This window comes from Artemia sp. Qi Xiang Cuo, chromosome 9 (genome assembly GCF_049724085.1).
Source record: "Artemia sp. Qi Xiang Cuo chromosome 9, ASM4972408v1, whole genome shotgun sequence".
In the NCBI taxonomy this organism is placed as follows: domain Eukaryota; kingdom Metazoa; phylum Arthropoda; class Branchiopoda; order Anostraca; family Artemiidae; genus Artemia; species Artemia sp. Qi Xiang Cuo.
The window spans coordinates 54,170,032-54,177,944 of NC_142802.1; positions in this window are offsets into that span (position 1 = coordinate 54,170,032).

Here is a 7,913-nt window from a genome sequence, read left to right on the forward strand (position 1 = left end):
GGTATTTATACCGAGAGGAATTATGCAAATTAACTAAATTCATGATCTGATGGACCCTTTCAAAGGAATATTAGTAGAAAGATGATTATTTGGCAGATTCTATCAAACATATTTTTATGCGTCACCTCGTCCTTCACATCCTGTCTTTAGAAGTACAACACGCTCAGTGTTTGCAGCGTGTTTGCAGCACTGAAGAACTACTTCAGGGGCAAGTACCCAAAATACCGTGCTTAATACTTAATTAAGCAGAAAACACAATAAATTTTTCCACTGGAAGTCAGGAGGGGAATTCAAACTTAAAACGAATAGAAACTATTCCGTATATTAGGGGGCTGTCCCCTTCTCAATACCTCGTTCTTTACGCAAATGGGTTTTAGTATTTTTAAAAAAAGCTTTTTGTTCCAAAAGCTTCTCATTTCAAGTCAGGCAGCCTAAGTGTTTCAGGAGACATTCTTCAAGAATTTAGACAAAAATCAAACAATAACTTAAAAGTGTGAAGTATTGAGGGTTTGACAGCCCTCCTTATATACGGAACAATTTCTGTTTATTTTAAGCTTTAATGCTGCTACTTACTTTCAGTTGAAAACCCTCCTTTTTATTTAATTAATTTAAAAAAATTTCCACGAAATAAGTTTTTCAAGGAAATGTGAAGAACTCCATTAAACCAAAAATGAGAGAAAAATAGAATCAAATAATCTACCAAGCATGAAACTGCCACAAATCAGCATCGATAAATCAACGAAAACCAAAACGAATAGAAATTACAATAGATAACCGAGTCAAACGAGCAGAAATTAACATGAGTTAGGCTCAAAACCCCCACGCCTTCCCAAGTCCAGAACATAATTTGCACTTTATTGAAAAAAAAATGAATGCACATTGTCAGTTTAATATGCACATGCTGATATTTATCCCTAAAATGTTAATAATAATCGATTGATTAAAGTTATAAAATTGAAAACACTTAAAAAAAGTTTTCAGTAAAGTGCAAATTATGTTCTGGCCTTGGGAATGCATAGGGGTTTCACCTTGATACGTTAAGCCGTTCCAAAAATATTATTGATGTGCGTTTTCGACACACTTTTGACGTCCTTTTCATCTTCATTAATTAAAAAAAAACTTTTTCCACAAAATAAGTTTTTCAAAAAAAGTAAAGAACTCAATTAAACCAAAAATTAGCAAAAATCAAATCGAATAATCTACCGAGCGTGAAACTACCACAAATCAGCATCGATTAATAAATGAAATCCAACAGAAATTACAATAAATAACCGAGTCAAACTAAAAACAAGCAGAAATTAACATGAGTAGGGATAAAAAAAAACTCTATGTCTTCCCAATGCCAGAACATAATTTGCACTTAACTGAAAAAATATAAATGTTTTTAATTTTATAACTTTAATAGATCAAATAATATTAACATTTTAATTACTAAATATCAGTATATGTGTATTAAACACCCGTATGTTTATTATTATTCATTTGTATTTAGTATGCATTCAATGTTGTACCCACATCGATCTTTGCTATAAAAACGTCAAGCCTTCTAATCACTTTCGATTATTAAAAAGGGCACTAGGCATTTCGATTTCCAATCGAATGAGCTCTTTTTGAGTTTCTACGATAACGCTTTCTATTAGTAGACTAGAACCTTATACTTCTAAGAGTCCTATGTGCCAAACAGGTTTTTCTAGTAGTCCTATTCTACAGGGCATACACCTTTGCCAAGAGATTTACGCAATTTCTAGTTCAAGGTATATACATGTCTTTTTTTAGTGATAAACCAAAACCAGCATGTCTCGTTTCGCTGTTATGCAATTATTTTTTGTATATATTCAGGTTTCAAATTAGGTTCTTCAACAGTTTTTGAAAAGCAGACAGGTTTGTTTTTTTTTGTTTAGCATTTGCAAAAAAGGGGTAATTAGTGATTGGAAAATTTTTTAATGCTTTTACAATCGGAAACGTTTGATTAACCTTTGCAAAAAAAGGGGTAATGGGATTTGCGAATTGGAGGAGATGCAGTGAATATGTACTGTATAATACACAAGTGATGTTTTGGAGAGTATTGTCAACTTAACGAGAAATGGAGGGTTGAGTTGCATGAGAGTTCAGTTAAAGGGGGTACAGTTACACGTAGGTTTAGTTAAATGGGGTCGAGTTGCATGAGGGTTCAGTAGCACGAGGGTTCAGTTGCATGGGGGAACTCAGAAGCTTGGGATTCAGTTAAAGAATACCTCCTCAACAGATATATATTTTTTTTTAATGTATTTTATAGCTATTAGCAAAACGTCTAGCATAAAGAGCAAGGTATTTCGGAGAGGGCAGCTCGCTTCATATACGGGATAATTTGCATTCATCTTAGTTTTTAATGATGTTCCTTTTTTGTTATTGCGAAAGGGTTACCAAATTGGTGATTAAGACGGGCTTTGTCTAATTCTAGCAGGAAACTCAGAATTGATAGGTCGCAAGATCAAAAAAAGGGGTAATTAGTGATTGTAAAATTTTTAATGCTTTTACAATCGGAGATGTTTGATTAACCTTTGCAAAAAAAAGGGGTAATGGGATTTGCGAATTGGAGGAGATGCCGTGATTATGTACTATATAATACACAAGTGATGTTTCGGAGAGTATTGTCAATTTAAAGAGAAATGTCTGAAAAGTGTTTTGAGGGAAATGGGTTGCATGGAGGGTTGAGTTGCACGAGAGTTCAGTTAAAGGAGAGTATAGTTACACAGTGGTTTAGTTAAATGGGGTCGAGTTGCATGAGGGTTCAGTAGCACGAGGGTTCAGTTGCATGGGGGATTCAGAAGCTTGGGATTCAGTTAAAGAATACCTCCTCGACAGATATATATATATATTTTTTTAATGTATTTTATAGCTATTAGCAAAACGTCTAGAATAAAGAGCAAGGTATTTCGGGAGGGGGCAGCGCGCGTCATATACGGGATAATTTGCATTCATCATAGTTTTTAATGATGTTCCTTTTTTGTTATTGCGAAAGGGTTACCAAATTGGTGATTTAGACGGGCTTTGTCTAATTCTAGCCGGAAACTCAGAATTGATAGGTGGCAAAATCAAAAAAGGGGTAATTAGTGATTGGAACATTTTTTAATGCTTTTACAATCGGAGATGTTTGATTAACCTTTGCAAAAAAGGGGTAATGGGATTTGCGAATTGGAGGAGATGTCGTGATTATGTACTGTATAATACACAAGTAATGTTTGATAAGTATTGTTAATTTAAAATAGGATCTAACGTTCCCTTCGCCCCCCCCCCCATTTCTGAGAGGAGGGGTCAATTTTGGAGGGAAAACATCTGCATCAAGGGGAAGGCTCGGAGGCCCTTCTTTGTCTGAAAAGTAACAATAGAATGACATTGTGACTTGACCTAGCTTTCTAACTTAACTTTTAGGAATAGGACTTCATTCAAACAAGTAAATAAGCTTTATTAAACGTAATAATGCACAAAAAAAGACTATTATTTTCCCTCCATGACCAGGTTAACACACTCATTCTTGAGCTTCCTGATGAGGCCTTTGACAACAACTGGATACGCGCAATGAGTCTTTTTGATCTGTTTGTGTCTCTTTGGACTGTTTGAGTCTTTTTTGGGTTGTGTTTTTCTCTTTGGGCTTCTGTCTCTTTGGGCTGTTTGTGTTTCTTTGGGCTATGTGTGTCTCTTTGGGCTGTTCTGTCTCTTTGGACTGTTTGTGTTTCTTTGGGCTATGTGTGTCTCTTTGGGCTGTTTGAGTCGTTTTGGTCTGTGTGTCTTTCTTTTGGCTGTTTGTGTCTCTTAGGGGTCGTGTGTGACTCTTTGGGCTATGTGTGTCTCTTTGGGGAGTTTGAATCTTTTGGTCTGTATTTGTCTGTATGGGCATTTTTTGTTCTGTGTGTGTTTCTTTTGGCTGTTTGTGTCTCTTAGAGGCCATGTGTGTCTCTTTGGGCAATGTGTGTCTTTGGAGGGTTTGAATCTTTTTGGTATGTATGTGTCTGTATGGGCGTTTTTTGTCTCTTTGGGATGTGTGTGTGTCTCTTTGGGCTTTGTGTGTCTCTTCGGACTGTGTTTATGTCTCTTTAGCCTGTTTGTGTCTCTTTGGGATGTGTGTGTCTCTTTAGGCTGTGTGTGTCTTTGAGCAGTTTGAATCTTTATGGTCTGGGTGTGCCTCTTTTGGCTGTTTGTGTCGTTTTGGGCTTTGTGTCTCTCTGTTGGATGTGTGCATCTCTTGTCTCTGTGGGCTGTGTGTCTCTTTGAGCTGTTTGAGTCTTTTTGGTCTGTTTGTGTGTCTCTTTGAGCTGTTTGAGTCTGTTTGATCTGTGTTTTTGTCTCTTTGGGCTGTTTGTGTCTCTTTGGGCTGTGTGTGTTTCTTTGGGCTTTGTGCGTCTCTTTGGGCTGTGTGTCTCGTTTGACTGTTTGAGTCTTTTTGATCTGTTTGTGTCTCTTTTGGCTGTTTGAGTCTTTTTTGGGCTGTGTCTGTCTCTTTGGGCTGTTTGTGTTTCTTTGGGCTATGTGTGTCTCTGTGGACTGTTTGAGTCATTTTGGTCTGTATGTCTTTGGGAAGTCTGTGTGTCTTTGGGCAGTCTCTTTGGGCAGTTTGAATCTTTATGGTCTGTGTGTGCCTCTTTTGGCTGATTGTGTCGTTTTGGGCTTTTGGGTTGTTTGAGTCATTTTGCTCTTTGTGTGTTTTTTTCGGCTGTTTGTGTCTCTTAGGAGCCATGTGTGTCTCTTTGAGCTTTTTTGGGGTGTCTGAGTCTTTTTGGTCTGTATGTGTCTCTTTGGGCTGTTTGAGTCTTTTAGGTCTGTGTTTGTCTCTTTGGGTTGTGTTTCTCTTTGGGCTGTCTGTGTAACAAGCTCTTTATTGATTTCACCTCTTGAATATACAGTACAGATACTTCATTCAAGAAACGTGATTAAACACGTTTTGAAACTACATGCTATTTGCATGGCTTTCCTTGGCACCTTTCCAATTGAGCGGGGATTCCCCACTGCTTCCCACACATTGCAAAAAAGTGAGCAGTACGAAAACTCCACGTTTTCAACCAGAACACGTTACGTGCGCGCACGTAACCTCGTCTAAATTAACCTTAAAAATGAAATAAAGCTATGTCGACTTTGCATGTCTCTCGTGTTGTCTAAAAAAAAACTAGTCTGGTTGAAAACGTGGAGTTTTCGTACTGCTCACTTTTTTGCAATGTGTAGAAAGCAGTGGGGAATCCCCGCTTGTTTGGAAAGCTGCCAAGGAAAGGCATGCAAATAGCATGTAGTTTCAAAACGTGTTTAATCACGTTTCTTGAATGAAGTATCTCTACTGTATATTCAAGAGGTGAAATCAATAATGAGCTTGTTACTTACTTACAAATACTTTCATAATTTCTTGAATGAAATTTCCGTAATGTGTATCTAAAAGTTGACTTCAAGAAAGAAATTGTTACTTACTGAGAATTTTTTCATAATTTCTTGAATTAAATTTCTACATCGTGTAGCTAAGTGAAAATTGTTTTTGATAAAGAGAAAAAAAGTTACTTACTTGCGATTTTTTTAATAATTTCTTGAATGAAGTATCTGTACTGTATATCCAAGAGGTGGAATCAATAAAGAGTTTGTTACTTACTTACAAATATTTTCATAATTTCTTGAATGAAATTTCCGTACTGTCTATCCAAGAGTTGACTTCAAGAAAGAAATGGTTACTTGCTGGGAATTTTTTCATAATTTCTTGAAATTAATTTCTACATCGTCTATCTAACTCGTGAAAAAAATAAAGAGTTTGTTACTTAATTAGAATTTTGTAATAATTTCTTAAAAGAAATGTATTTTTGTTTATCAAACAGGTGAATTCAAGAAAGAATTTGCTACTTAGATTGAGAATTTTTTCATAATTTCTTGAATTTAATTTCTACACCGTATATCTAACTCGTGAAAACAATAAAGAGTTTGTTACTTACTTAGAATTTTGTCATAATTTCTTGAATGGAATGTCTTTTTGTTTATTCAACAAGTGAATTCAAGAAAGAATTTGCTACTTAGTTACAATTTTTTCATAATTTATTGAATGAAATTCCCGTATTGTGTACCCAAGAGTTGACTTCAAGAAAGAAATTGTTACTTACTGAGAATTTTTTCATAATTTCTTGAATTAAATTTCTACAGCGTGTAGCTAATTGAAAAAAAAGAAATTGTTACTTACTGAGAATTTTTTCATAATTTCTTGAAATTAATTTCTACATCGTATATCTAACTCGTGAAAACAATAAAGAGTTTGTTACTTACTTAGAATTTTGTCATAATTTCTTGAACGAAATATCTTTTTGTTTATTCCAACAGGTGAATTCAAGAAAGAATTTGCTACTTAGACTGAGAATTTTTTCATAATTTCTTGAATTTAATTTCTACATCGTATATCTAACTCGTGAAAACAATAAAGAGTTTGTTACTTACTTAGAATTTTATCATAATTTCTTGAATGAAATGTCTTTTTGTTTATTCAACAAGTGAATTCAAGAAAGAATTTGCTACTTAGTTACAATTTTTTCAAAAATCTCTTGAATGAAATTCCCGTATTGTGTATCCAAGAGTTGACTTCAAGAAAGAAATTGTTACTTACTGAGAATTTTTTCATAATTTCTTGAATTAAATTTCTACCTCGTGTAGCTAAGTGAAAATAAAGAAATTGTTACTTACTGAGAATTTTTTCATAATTTCTTGAATTAAATTTCTACATCGTGTTGCTAAGTGAAAATTGTTTGTGATAAAGAGAAAAAAAAAGTTACTTACTTGCGATTTTTTCATAATTTCTTGAATGAAGTATCTGTACTGTATATCCAAGAGGTGAAATCAATAAAGAGTTTGTTACTTACTTACAAATATTTTCATCATTTCTTGAATGAAATTTCCGTATTGTGTATCCAAGAGTTGACTTCAAGAAAGAAATTGTTACTTATTGAGAATTTTTTCATAATTTCTTTAATTTAATTTCTACATCATACTTCTAACTCGTGAAAACAAAATAGAGTTTGTTAATTAATTAGAATTTTCCCATAATTTCTTGAACGAAATGTCTTTTTGTTTATCCAACTGGTGAATTCAAGAAAGAATTTGCTACTTAATTACAATGAAATTTCCGTATTGTGTATCCATGAGTTGACTTAAAGAAACAAATTGTTACTTACTGAGAATTTTTTCAGAATTTCTCGAATTTAATTTCTACACAAGAGTTGACTTCAAGAAAGAAATGGTTACTTACTGAGAATTCGTTCATAATTTCTTGAAATTAATTTCTACATCGTATATCTAACTCGTGAAAACAATAAAGAGTTTGTTACTTACTTAGAATTTTGTCATAATTTCTTGAACGAAATATCTTTTTGTTTATTCCAACAGGTGAATTCAAGAAAGAATTTGCTACTTAGACTGAGAATTTTTTCATAATTTCTTGAATTTAATTTCTACATCGTATATCTAACTCGTGAAAACAATAAAGAGTTTGTTACTTACTTAGAATTTTGTCATAATTTCTTGAATGAAATGTCTTTTTGTTTATTCAACAAGTGAATTCAAGAAAGAATTTGCTACTTAGTTACAATCTTTTAAAAAATTTCTTGAATGAAATTCCCGTATTGTGTATCCAAGAGTTGACTTCAAGAAAGAAACTGTTACTTACTGAGAATTTTTTCATAATTTCTTGAATTAAATTTCTACATCGTGCAGCTAATTGACAATAAAGAAATTGTTACTTACTGAGGATTTTTTCATAATTTTTTGAATTACATTTCTACATCACGTAGCTAAGGGAAAATTGTTTGTGATAAAGAGAAAAAAAAAGTTAATTACTTGCGATTTTTTCAAATTTTCTTTAATAAAGTATCTGTACTGTATATCCAAGAGATGAAATGAATAAAGAGTTTGTTACTTACTTA